Here is a 12187-nt window from a genome sequence, read left to right on the forward strand (position 1 = left end):
AAAGCTGGCACGCTTGTTACACCCAAACCAACCAAGCGCAAATTCCAAAATTCGATCCAAAATTATATGTAGTTAAGGCAGAATAGTGAATGAAAGTTTAATTATCCATTCACAAATGCTGTGTTCATGTCCATCTGAACGCCCTGGTGCTATTGGTAATGAGGCACATTCATCCAAATGTAATAATCAGTGTATGCGAATGTGAGAAACGTCAAGATTCCTGATGAATTATTTCGGGTAAATTCTGTGAATGTGATAGTTTCTCATGTGAACGTCATAGGAACTTCTTGTGTTCTGGTCCAGAACATGGCACTTGAGAATGTAATCATTGTGTCTGCAAACCAGGTTGTCAAACAAGCTGAAAAAAGGGGGGGTTGATCGATATTCGCAGAAAAGTGAAAATTTTATCAGATTATTTTAATTGGGTGTTGATAAGAAATAAAAGTATTTGAATTGAATAAAATAGATTAAATTTGTTTTTAAAAATGATTGGTGGCTTATTTGTGTACAATCACAAAGAAGAAGTGTTAATTAGTCACGTATATCGCGACGCTATTGGCCGTAATGCTGTGGATGTCTTCCGTGTCAAGGCAGCAAGTACGGTCCCCAGTCACAACTATTGCAAGACCTAGCTTTTTCTACATAAAGCGCGCAAATATTTGGTTGGCTGCAGTCACAAAACAAAATGTCAATGCTGCGATGGGGTTTGAATTCCTATTGAAAATCATTGAAGTAATGCAATCATTCTTTGGTAAAATATCCGAGGAGGATATCAAGAATAATTTTGTTCTTATATATGAGCTGCTCGATTTCGGTTACCCGCAGAACACCGATTCAGGCACATTGAAATCATTTATCACACAAAAAGGTATAGAATCAGCTACAAAAGAAGAGCAAATGCAAATAACTTCACAAGTTATTGGACAAATTGGTTGGCGTCGTGAAGGCATCAAATATCGCCGTAATGGCTTGTCACCAGTATGGAGGCGCATATGTCGTCTTTGGTTATATATATTTGCAAAGCGCATTTCACAAAAGTCGCACATAAACGGCTTTACTTCACTGTGAATTATTTTATGTTTATTCAAATCAAATTTTCGTTGAAATCTTTTACCACAACTTTCGCACTCGTATTGTTTAATTCCTTCGTGAGTTGTTTTGGGTCTCGCTGCTTTCATCGCCAATTGATTCTTTATTTTAGCCTCTTCTTGCCTTAAGGCTTTGATATTACGCTCACGCGTTTCCAGGTCTTCGTCTTTATGCATAGTTTGGTGTAAACGTAGCTCCGAAATTTTAGGAAAAGCTAACGGACATAACTCACATCTATGAACATTATCTCCCAGCTGAGTATGTAAATGATAGTCGTAGACAGAGTAGGCCAGTCGAGTTTTTAAAGTATACGCCCGTTCGCAGTATTTGAATTTAAATGGTTTTTCATCCAAGTTACAAAGCATATGACTACGTAGATATGAGGCTCGAAGAAAGCACTTTTCACAGAAGCACATTTATGCTTCTTTTCATGATTATGAACTAGTTTATGAGCTTTCAAATTATTTTTGTAAAAAGTCTCACATGGTTGTCGTTTGAACCTTTCATGACTTTTTCTGTGTATCAACAAAGTTTCTTTACAAGAACAATTTCGCGAGCAGGCGGAACATTTATAAGGCTTATCTCCATCGTGACTACGACGACGCACCTCCAGTTGCTCATGGGTATTTGTAGCTCCTCGGGTTCTACAGATAATTCATTATCTTTTTTCATACAGATTGTTGAATGCATTGCGTCATGGTCGCTATATTCAATGGTGGGCTGATCACCTTCAATTGGCTCGTTTTTAATAAATTCGCTTGGCTCGCCTTCGGAATTTTTATCTTACAGTAATTTGTCTATGCTTCGTAAATGTAAAGCAGAATTTACTTGTACTTTTTCTAGTTCAACTCCAGGCTCTGTAGCTGCACGATGTGGTTGTTGAATTGTATGATGTAAATTATGCATGGAGCTATCTGTGTTAAAATTGTTCTCTGGATCTGCACCTTCTTTGTTTGTTTCTGTTTCGACCTTAATTGCTGGCTCCACCATCGTCAAAATATTTAAACTAGTCCGTTTTTCAGTAAGCAATTCACGGATCTGTTTTTCGGATTGTACACCCATTTGCTGGAAGTGATATGCGCTTAACAGTTGCTGCAGTATTCAAAACAAATTTTCTTCGGCAGCTCGCCACTTAGCAAATTTGTGGTATTGTATTGGATATCAATTCAACTATTCGCATAGATCCACATTCCTCAATCTCATCAAATATATATTGCCAATGTTTTTGCGGTTTAACATCATTGTCATACGAGGATCCGTTTACTTCATTCATACAAGTCCGGCACACGCAATCGAAATATTGGTCACTTGTATCCATTCTAGCTGCTGAGTTTGTTATGTCCTAGTCATATACTCTTCTAAAAAATTATGGAATTCATTTACATATGTAAGAAAAGTCTCATCCCGCTTAAGAGCAATGTTACTTTGTCCAGCGTAGAGTATCGATTTCACATATATTTAAAATGGTTTTAAAATTTGGCAATACATTGACACTTCCTTTGGCGAACATTTTTGTATGTTCCATAATTCGGTAAATTTTGTTGTGGGACTGCTTAAATCTTGTTAAAAGGCAGATGAGGATTCCATTCGGTAAAAGGCATGCTGGTTTTGGAGATGTGTTGTAAACAACATGCGTTAATATACAATCTACATGTGTTCTGAAACAAAGTGGTGTGAAATTACTCGATTGAAATTTCACTAGATTGCCTATGTTCACGGTGTGGAAACATTGGTTTGGGATTTCGTGAAGTGGAATACTATCGGCAAGGGTTTTAATTGGATGCAGCAGATTCTTCTGCCTCATCGCGTTGGTAGGGCAAGATGATGAGTTTTACCAAGGGTCGGGTTATCTGGCCTTTCATCGTCATTATATCGACCACTCTGACGCGATCGTCAGGTCCTGGGTGTAATTTGGCCACCCGGACGAGTCTCCATTCATTTGGAGACAAATTATCCTCCTTTATTACGACCAAGTCCCCGATTTTTAGGTTCGTTTTGGGAAATCTCCATTTGTTTCTTTTCTGGAGTTCAGAGAGGTATTCCTACCAGAAAGTGACCTGGGGTTAGCGGCTCCAGGTCTGATGCATTGTTTAACGCAGGGCTCAATGGTCGGGAGTTGAGGCAGGCTTCGATCCTGCATAGCAAAGTCGCAAATTCCTCAAAGGTGAATTTGCAACTTGAAGCGATTAGTTGTGAAGTGGCTTTTAAAACTTTTCACTCCCGCCTCCCACAGTCCCCCCATGTGAGGAGCTGATGCGGGAATGAAGTGCCACGATAAGGATTGATGGGAATACTTGGATAGGGTGTTATCGCGGGCATTTTGTAGGAATTCCCTCATTTCCGCTTTAAGTGCTCTAGAAGCCCCGACAAAATTCGTGCCATTGTCGGAAAACATCTTACTAGGGCAGCCTCTTCGCGAAACGAACCTCGCAAATGCTGCTAAAAAAGACTGGGTGCTGAGGTCGGAGGTGGGTTCCAGGTGTATCGCTTTCGTTGCAAAGCAAACGAACAAGCACACATACCCCTTCGACACTCTACAACCTCGCCCTCGAAAGCTCTTTAAATCGAAGGGTCCCGCAAAATCAACTCCTGTGTTTGTGAATGCCCGTGAGTATGTAGTTCTCTCCATGGGTAAAATTCCCATTAGCTGGGTTTGAACACGTTTTCGGTAAATCGTGCATTCCTTCCAATTGTGGATTGCCGATTTTATCATGTTCTTGACCCGTGGTATCCAATACTGCCTACGGATGAGGCGTAGCATAAGTTGGTTTTCCCCATGGAGTGAGATCCTATGGGTAAACTTTACAATAAGACGCGACAACTGGCAATTATACGGCAAAATGACTGGATGTCGCTCGTTGTACGGGATATCTTCGGAAGTTTCGAGGCGGCCGCCTGCCCTCATAACCCCCCTTTCATCTAAGAATGGGTTCAGTGGTAGTACCTCGCTCTTTGCTCCTATAAGTTTTTTAGATTTTAAAGCTGAATACTCCTCCCCATAATGCCTCTTTTGGTAGATAACAATCAGACGATGGGTCGTTGCTTTTATTTCGCTCGACGAAATTGAGCAAGAATTCGCCTGAACTGAGGCTCTTGTTTTTGGGTTAGTTCTTTGAAAGAATCTCCAGACGTAGGATAGTACTTTCAAAGCTCTCGAGAGGTCAGAAAATCTTGTTAGGATATCAGAGTCTGTGTCTACTATTGACGAGTGTACCTGGACCCGCTTTTCTTCTGACGTGGTGGTATATTCTGTTTCTTGGGAAGGCCAATTTGAGCTATCTTCGTGAAGCCAAGAAGGGCCCTCCCACCACAGGGCTTTGTTGATAAGATCTTCAGCGGGTATACCTCTACTTGCGAGATCTGCCGGGTATGATGCCGAGTCGACATGAAGCCAGTTTTCTTTCCCTACTTTGTCAATTATTTTTGTCACCCTATGGGCAACGAAAGTGGACCACGAGCATGGGGGTTTGCGAACCCATGCCAGGACGATTGTCGAATCCGTCCACAGATAGGTTGTAGAAATGTTAAAATTGAGGTTTTTTGCGACTGACTCTACTATTTCCGCTAGTAGAACCGCACCACATAATTCAAGGCGGGGTAGTGATATAGTCTTGACCGGGGCTACTCGGGTTTTTGCGAAGAGCAGATTTACGAACACATGATTCTCGAATTGTACCCTCAGGTATATTGCGGCTGCGTATGCTTTCTCGGAAGCGTCGCAAAAGCCATGTAGTTCGCTGCTCGCTACCGGGGAAAACTGTACCCAACGGGGTATACGAATGCTTTCAATATGTCGGTAGCTTTCTAAAAAATCATGCCATCTATCTAATATCGCGGGGGATACGGCTTCGTCCCAGCCCGTGCCGTCCAGCCAAATAAATACCTTGCATTATCATTTTCGTGGTAATAATGAATGATCCTAGCCAACCTAGCGGATCAAATAATTTTGCTATAGCAGACAATATTGTTCTCTTTGTGAACACGACTTGGTTGTCTATGGGTTTCGTAGAAAAATAGAAATAGTCAGAGTGGGCATTCCACCTGATCCCTAAGGCTTTAACCATGCTAGCATCCTCAAAGTTCAAAAAGTTTTCATTTAATAAGTGCGATCTGGGAATACCTTCCAGTAGTTGATGGCAATTTGAAGTCCACTTCCTGAGGGAGAAGCCGGCTGATTGTAATGCCGCTTGGATTTCGTCCCGTGCCTTGGTGGCGGTGGCAATGGTGTGTCCGCACGCTAAAACGTCGTCGACATACATAAACTGTCGTAGGATGTCCGATGCGATGGGATAGGTTTCCTCTACGTCCTCTGCTAGTTGAAGAAGGGTCCTTATGGCCAGGTAGGGCGCGCAGTTTACTCCGAAGGTCACCGTCTTCAATTCGTATATGCCGATGGGTTCGCTGGTGGATGACCTGAAGACGATGCGTTGATACCTGGTGTCCCTGGGCTCTAGCAATATCTGCCGGTACATCTTTTCGATGTCAATGTTGAATACGTATCGGAACAATCTCCAACGGAGTATGAGAATTGTTAGATCACTCTGAAGAACTGGGCCTGAATGAAGGACATCATTTAAACTTATTCCATTAGCAGTGGGACAGGAGGCGTTAAAAACGACTCTCACTTTAGTGGTGGTGCTTTCTTCCTTAATCACTGCGTGATGGGGTAAAAAATAGGTATCGCATGTATCTGCCGGAACATGCTCTTCTACTCGTGCCATATGAGCTAACGTTTCATATTCTGATACGACTCGGTTATATTCCGTCTGCAATTCGGGATTTTTCGCTAACCGGGTTTCATTTCTGAAAAATTGTGAGCACGCGCTCTTTAGCGGCGGTCCTAATGAGATACCCTTTTTAAAATCCTGCTTAAAAAGCAACGACACGATATATTTGCCATCCTCATTTCTTTTGGTGGTTTTTTGATACAACTCCTCGCAGTAATTTTCGTCTTTGGTATAAATATGGTTTTTGGGAATATCTTCCAGCTCCCAAAATGACGCTATTTGTTTGTCCGGCGATACCTCATTAAAAAACGAAACACACCTGCCGGCTGGGCTGGCCGTTTCCGTTTGGCCAGTTAATATCCAACCAAATACTGTTTCCTGCGCAAGGAGGGTGCCTAAAACATTTTTTCGTATACCGCCTAGCATTATCTGTGCGTAAATATCCCCACCCAGAATAAGATCTACTTGTTCATTTACAAAGAACCTCCGATCTGCTAGCACCAAGTCCGGGAAAACTTGGTGTGTCATGGGGTCAATTTGACAGCTTGCCGGTGAGCTGGGCTAAAACCAATGCTGTAGTGTGTATGCGTACATTCGGGTTTATTGATGACCGCAACTGAATGAAGCATGCCTCTTTCACTTGGGCTGACACCGTGTTGTTTATCCCTGACACTTGTGCATTTAGCTTCCGACAGGGCAAATTTATCCTTCTCTTAAGTCGCTCCGAAATGAACGAGCACTCTGATCCGGAGTCTATTAGGGCGCGGGCCGAAAAGTGTTCATTGTTATAAAATATATTGACTTGCGCAGCGCCTAATAGAACCCCTTTGCTTGTATTCGCGAAACAGGAATTGAAGTTGATTGGTTGATTATTTGCCGTGGCAAACTGACGTTGGGCCTGAGCCTGTGCCGAGGTAGATGGTCTTTGATCTAATTGTGTTTGTTGGGTTGTGGTTGGTCTTGCACTCGTGCCCGCATTTTGTTGAATATGCAGGAGTGTATGATGCCTTAGATGGCAAATGCTACAGTTAAAGGAGCACGTACATTTGGATACTGTGTGTTTCGCTGAGAGGCAATTCAGATACCCCCTACTATCTTTTATAAACGCTACTCTGTCTAAGACAGAGAGCCGTTGGAAGCTTTGACATTGTGACAGCTTGTGGTTATTTTTCTAACAGCATCTGCAAGTGTTTCTAGCTACATTTGCTTGGTAAGCGCCTACTTTCTTTTGAGACGAATCATTATTATGTTTGGGAGCTTTGGTATTTTTGCTACCTGTTAATCCCGAGACTGTTTCCAAGGTCTGGAACCTAATTGATAAAAATTTATACATATCTTCCCATTTTCATATTTCAGTTTTATTCTCTATGGTCTGTTCCCATAAAGCTAGCGTGTTTTCGGGTAGTTTGGTGGATCATAGATATGTGAATACCGCATCCCAATTGCCTATCTCAATTTGATGAGCTTTTAGAGCTGAGATGCAGTTATTTATTTCCCGCTGAAGTGTTTTAATCGCGGTGCCACACTCGCTTTCTACGCTTTCAAGATTGAATAATATTTTTAATTGGGTATTGACGAGAATTCGTTTATTCTCATATCTTTCCCCTAAATTCTTCCACGCTGTGTCAAACCCATCGTTTGTAAGTGGGCATTTTTTAACTATATCCCTTGCCTCACCCTGCGTTTTTTGGTTGACGTGAAATAACTTCTCAACTGGGGTGAGGCGTTTATTCCGTATGTATATTGCCGTGAACATGTCACGGAACGTTGGCCAGGAGAGGTAGTCACCTTTGAATACATCCGTATCGCACGGAGGTAGTCGCATGCTGTGTTCTGGATCAGGTGTCCCTTCTCCCTCCTTATCGCGTTTAGTGAGCTTTGCTATTAATTCAGCCATGGTTGAACTGCCGCGTACATATGCGGCATACGTCGCCTGGTATTTCGGCTTGGCCTGCGCTAACACCTTTTTCTCTGCCGTTTCAGAGTACAAGAGATCCTCATAAGCTAGCTTTGCCTTTCTCCAATTATTCTTTAACTCTTCTTGGTTAATGGCTAGAGTATATTTTGTGTGTTCAGCTTGAGGTCTGTCGTTGAATTCAGCCTCAAACTGTGCCACCTCTTCAGCTACTTTAATGAATTTCTCCATATAGTTTGATCTTTAACAGAGAAGAACTATTATGTAGGGCCTAATTAGAAATTTAGAGTTTGATGCTCAGAAGAAAAGGAAAGGGTTTCAATAACCTAACACCACCAAAAAAAAATTTTTTTAACGCAAAGAAAAACTTTTGGAATCACCTCTTTATGATCTTTTTAAATTTATTATAACCAAATATATATATATATATATGTATGTGCAAGAAAGTGTTATTTTCAGCTCTTCGCCACTGAATACCAGATTTTATGAAAAATAATTATATACGTGTGTGTTATATAAGTATAATAAATATGTGATATAAAAAATACAGTGAACAAAAAATCGAATATAAATGTGAGGATTAAACGACTCGAACCCAATTTATATTGATTTTAAAGAAAAAGAAGATATTGTATTTAAAAGGAAAAACCAGTGAGTCTGTATGTGTGACCGGTGTCCAATATAATATATGAGGTTATGTCTCCTCCGCTAAAATGAATATTGCTGGTGCTAAGTGTCCAAAGAAAAATTTGCTTGCCACAATTAACGCGTGTAGCTAGAGCCAATAAATGGTCTATTGCAATATGAGCGTTTGTGTTTGCGCGTTTAAATTTTTAACGAGCAGAAAGCACTGTGTTAGCGCGTTTTTCAATACTCTAAGAACGACCAAATTGGTGTCATAGAAGTTGGACAAGCACCTTTTGTCACGAATAAGCTCAAAATTTGTTTAATGATTTATAAACGCGATGGTTGCAAGAACCGAAAGTGCAGTGCAGTGGAACGTTTTAAGGAAATTACTAAGATTTTAGGCCACTGACTGCTAGCCTTAGGCTGTGTCCAATACCTCTTACCACGGGTGGGGGAGCGTATCGGATAGACAAAAGGCTTTGTTAATAGCACTGTTTATTCAGTAATTTTTAATCACCGCATGTGATTTATATGAAAAAAAATTTTACCACTTTTTTATTGTGTCAATTTTTTAGCAATTTTTTATCACCGCATGTGATTTATATAAAAAATTTAACCACTCTTTGCTTTGTTTCACTTTTAATTCAATCACATACCTTGTAACCAAACGCTTTTAATAGTGTATTGACGATGAACAAGTTCCGTTGTTGGTGTCCGGAATGGCTTTGTAGTCAACGCTTATATTGTGCTGATTAGTAATGGATTTGAAAAATTGTATTTCTTTAGTTAGTGGACTGTATCTCTGATTCCTTTACTGGCGCTGATGGACCATGAAAACTTGAGCTGGCGGGTTCCGGGCTAGTTTCTCTCGATGGCAGTTAGGAAGAAAAGGCGGTGATTAATATTAAAATTTCAATAGACTTTATTTCACAAATATGCAGTGGAAAATCACAGAAAGAGAGTTTAAAGGAGCAAGCATGAAATTGCTACAATGTTACCTTTAATTTATTCGGGGACTCTGCGTTCTGGCGGTGATGATCGCTGGAGTGACCTTTTTTATGGTTTTGGAAAAACTTGTGGTATAAACAAAAAACTTACGAGCGTGCGTATACGGCTGCGGCTTTAATCCAAGTGAACGAGTTCCCTTTCCACGCATTCCGTTTACCCCCAGAGCTAACAGGCCTTTGGCGGGGTAACTTAACGAAACGTCAATTTTTCTTTTAGTGTAAGTGCTAACGGCTGTAACAAATAAGCGGTTTTGTATCAAATTGCAGTAGGGTGGCCGGCCCTTGATTTTCCTTTGGGGTTAGCCTGCTGGCCTAAACACCCTCATTAATACCTTTAATTTGCTACCCATATCGTGCAAACACATTATAGAGTCACCCCTGGTCCACCTTTATGGCGATATCTAGAAAAGGCGTCCACCTATAGAACTAAGGCCCACTCTCTTTTAAAATACTCATTATCACCTTTTGTTTGATACCCATATTGTACAAACGCATTCTAGAGTCAACCCTGGTCCACCTTTATAACGATATCCCGAAAATGCGTGCACTTATTGAACTAAGGCCCACTCCCAAATACTCATTTATACCATTCATTCGATACCCATATCGTACAAACAAATTCTAGAGACACCCCTGGTCCGCCTTTATGCCGATATCTTGAAAAGGCGTCCACCTATAGAACTAAGGCCCCCTCCCTTTTAAAACACTCATTAACACCTTTCTTTTGATACCCAAATCGTAGAAAAAAATTCTAGAGTCAGCCCTGGTCCACCTTTATGGCGATATCCCTAAATGGCGTCCACCTATAGAATTATGCCTCACTCCCTCTTAAAATACTCTTTAGTACCTTCCATTTGATACACATGTCATACAAACACATTCCAGGGTTACCCTAGGTTCATTTTCCTACATGGTGATTTTCCCTTATTTTGTCTCCATAGCTCTCAACTGAGTATGTAATGTTCGGTTACACCCGAACTTAGCCTTCCTTACTAGTTGTCGTTGACCACCGAATATACTAAAACTTTTTTCAAACTTTTAACTTGTCCCCACTTGTTATATTTTAGAAGTTACACGCGTGTAGATTGAGGGTAGATGAGAGACTAACTTTATTTCAAATAATGAGACTTAAAACTACGTATAAAATATAGAATATAAGTGAGATGAATTTACATGGTTATATAAGTGTACTAGCAGACCCGTCAGACGTTGTTCTTCCCTAAATTTGGTCTATCTCCCACATTTTAATAAGCTTTTTCCGTCTAACTCTGCCCCCCCCCCCCCCCTCACTTTTTCTTAATCCTTTTATTCACTCCTCCCTCCTTCTTTTCGCTTCATGTATCTCTATTTTCGTCTCACTCTATCTCTTTCTCAGTCTCCTCCTTCCCTCTTTTCTTTTAACTAAAGTTTTTCCTATTCTTCTTCATCCCTTATTGCCAGGCAAATCGAATAGGACGTATGTAAATAGTTATGTGGGTATTATTAATTCATGTCTTTATTTCGACTTCGCATGCACATTTATCAGTTTTGCCAGGTTAATGCAACTAAATCGAATATCACAATGAAAATTACTATAACGCTCTCAGCAATAACCTTCATTTGATATCCATATTACACACACATTCTAGGGGTATCCGAGTCCAGGTTTTGCCCATATCTTGAGACCATAGTCACCCAGCTGTATAAAAATTACTCTGTACTAAAGCATTCATCAACATCTTTCATTCGTTATCCATATTCTATAAACACATTCTAGGGGTACCCGCGCCCACGTTTTCGCTTGTATCTCGAGACCCTATTTACCCGCGGGTACGAAAAATACCCCGTATCAAAGTACTCATAAACAGCCTATTAGCCTATGTCTCTCTCCTGATTCTAAGCTACCCCTCCAGCAATTTTCAGTCAAATATGTTCATCCGTTACTTCCTCTTCAATCACTATTTATCTATTAAAAAAGCGCATCAAAATCCGTGGCGTATTTTTAAAGGTTTAAGCATTCAAAGGTACATAGGGGCAGAAAAAGCGACTTTGTTTTATACTATGTAAGATTTATAGATGTGCAATGGAGCATTAACTACATATACATATGTGTATAGCAATATGGATATATTTGAGTGAAATAGAACTATTGTGAGGACCAAATATAACACCATTAATTTGGCCCACACAAAGCGACCCCACATCATATTCGATACAGCACTAACACAACAGCCAGTCACAAAAAGCTATAGCCACAGACCAACCAACAAGTTCAATACAGTATACATCATATTCGATACAACACTAACACAACAGTCAGTCACAAAAGGCTATAGCAACAGACCAACCAACAAGTTCAATACAGCATTGACACAACAGCCAGTCACAAAAGGCTATAGCAGCAGACCAACCAACAAGTCTCAGCAACACAACGGGCAAGCACAACACTTTAATGTCAACACAACAAACTAGCAAATCTCAGCAACGCAACGAGCGTTCGCAACATCGAACAGCAACCATGGCAACGCAACTATTTGAGCCAGCAATACCAAACAAAGCAATAAAAAAAGCAACACAGCAGGACAGAAGTTAGTTAGCACGGAGCTGTGGCCGTGAACAGAGCTACTTGTGGAGCGTCCCTTGAAGTTGTCGGTTCTACCATGCGGACAGGTCGTTTCACAGGAGTAAGTCGTGGCCTCAAGTGGTGAATGTGTCGGTTATACCACCAAACACCGCTTGAGACTTCGCCAGCAATGGCATTACCACAGTAACGCGCACCCGCGAACAGGCAGCGTCCGCCCGCCGGCGCCGACAGTAACAGCGCCACAAACAGCGCTACGCAA

At 41.0% G+C, this 12187-nt stretch overlaps 1 pseudogene; it reads left to right on the forward strand.

Annotated features, from left to right (window-relative positions):
- Positions 1 to 485: 485 nt before the first annotated feature.
- Positions 486 to 1068, forward strand: LOC137235171 (AP-2 complex subunit mu pseudogene; annotated as a pseudogene).
- The last annotated feature ends 11119 nt before the right edge of the window (positions 1069 to 12187 follow it).

The sequence above is a fragment of the Eurosta solidaginis genome, chromosome X (assembly GCF_040869045.1).
Source record: "Eurosta solidaginis isolate ZX-2024a chromosome X, ASM4086904v1, whole genome shotgun sequence".
Taxonomy (NCBI): domain Eukaryota; kingdom Metazoa; phylum Arthropoda; class Insecta; order Diptera; family Tephritidae; genus Eurosta; species Eurosta solidaginis.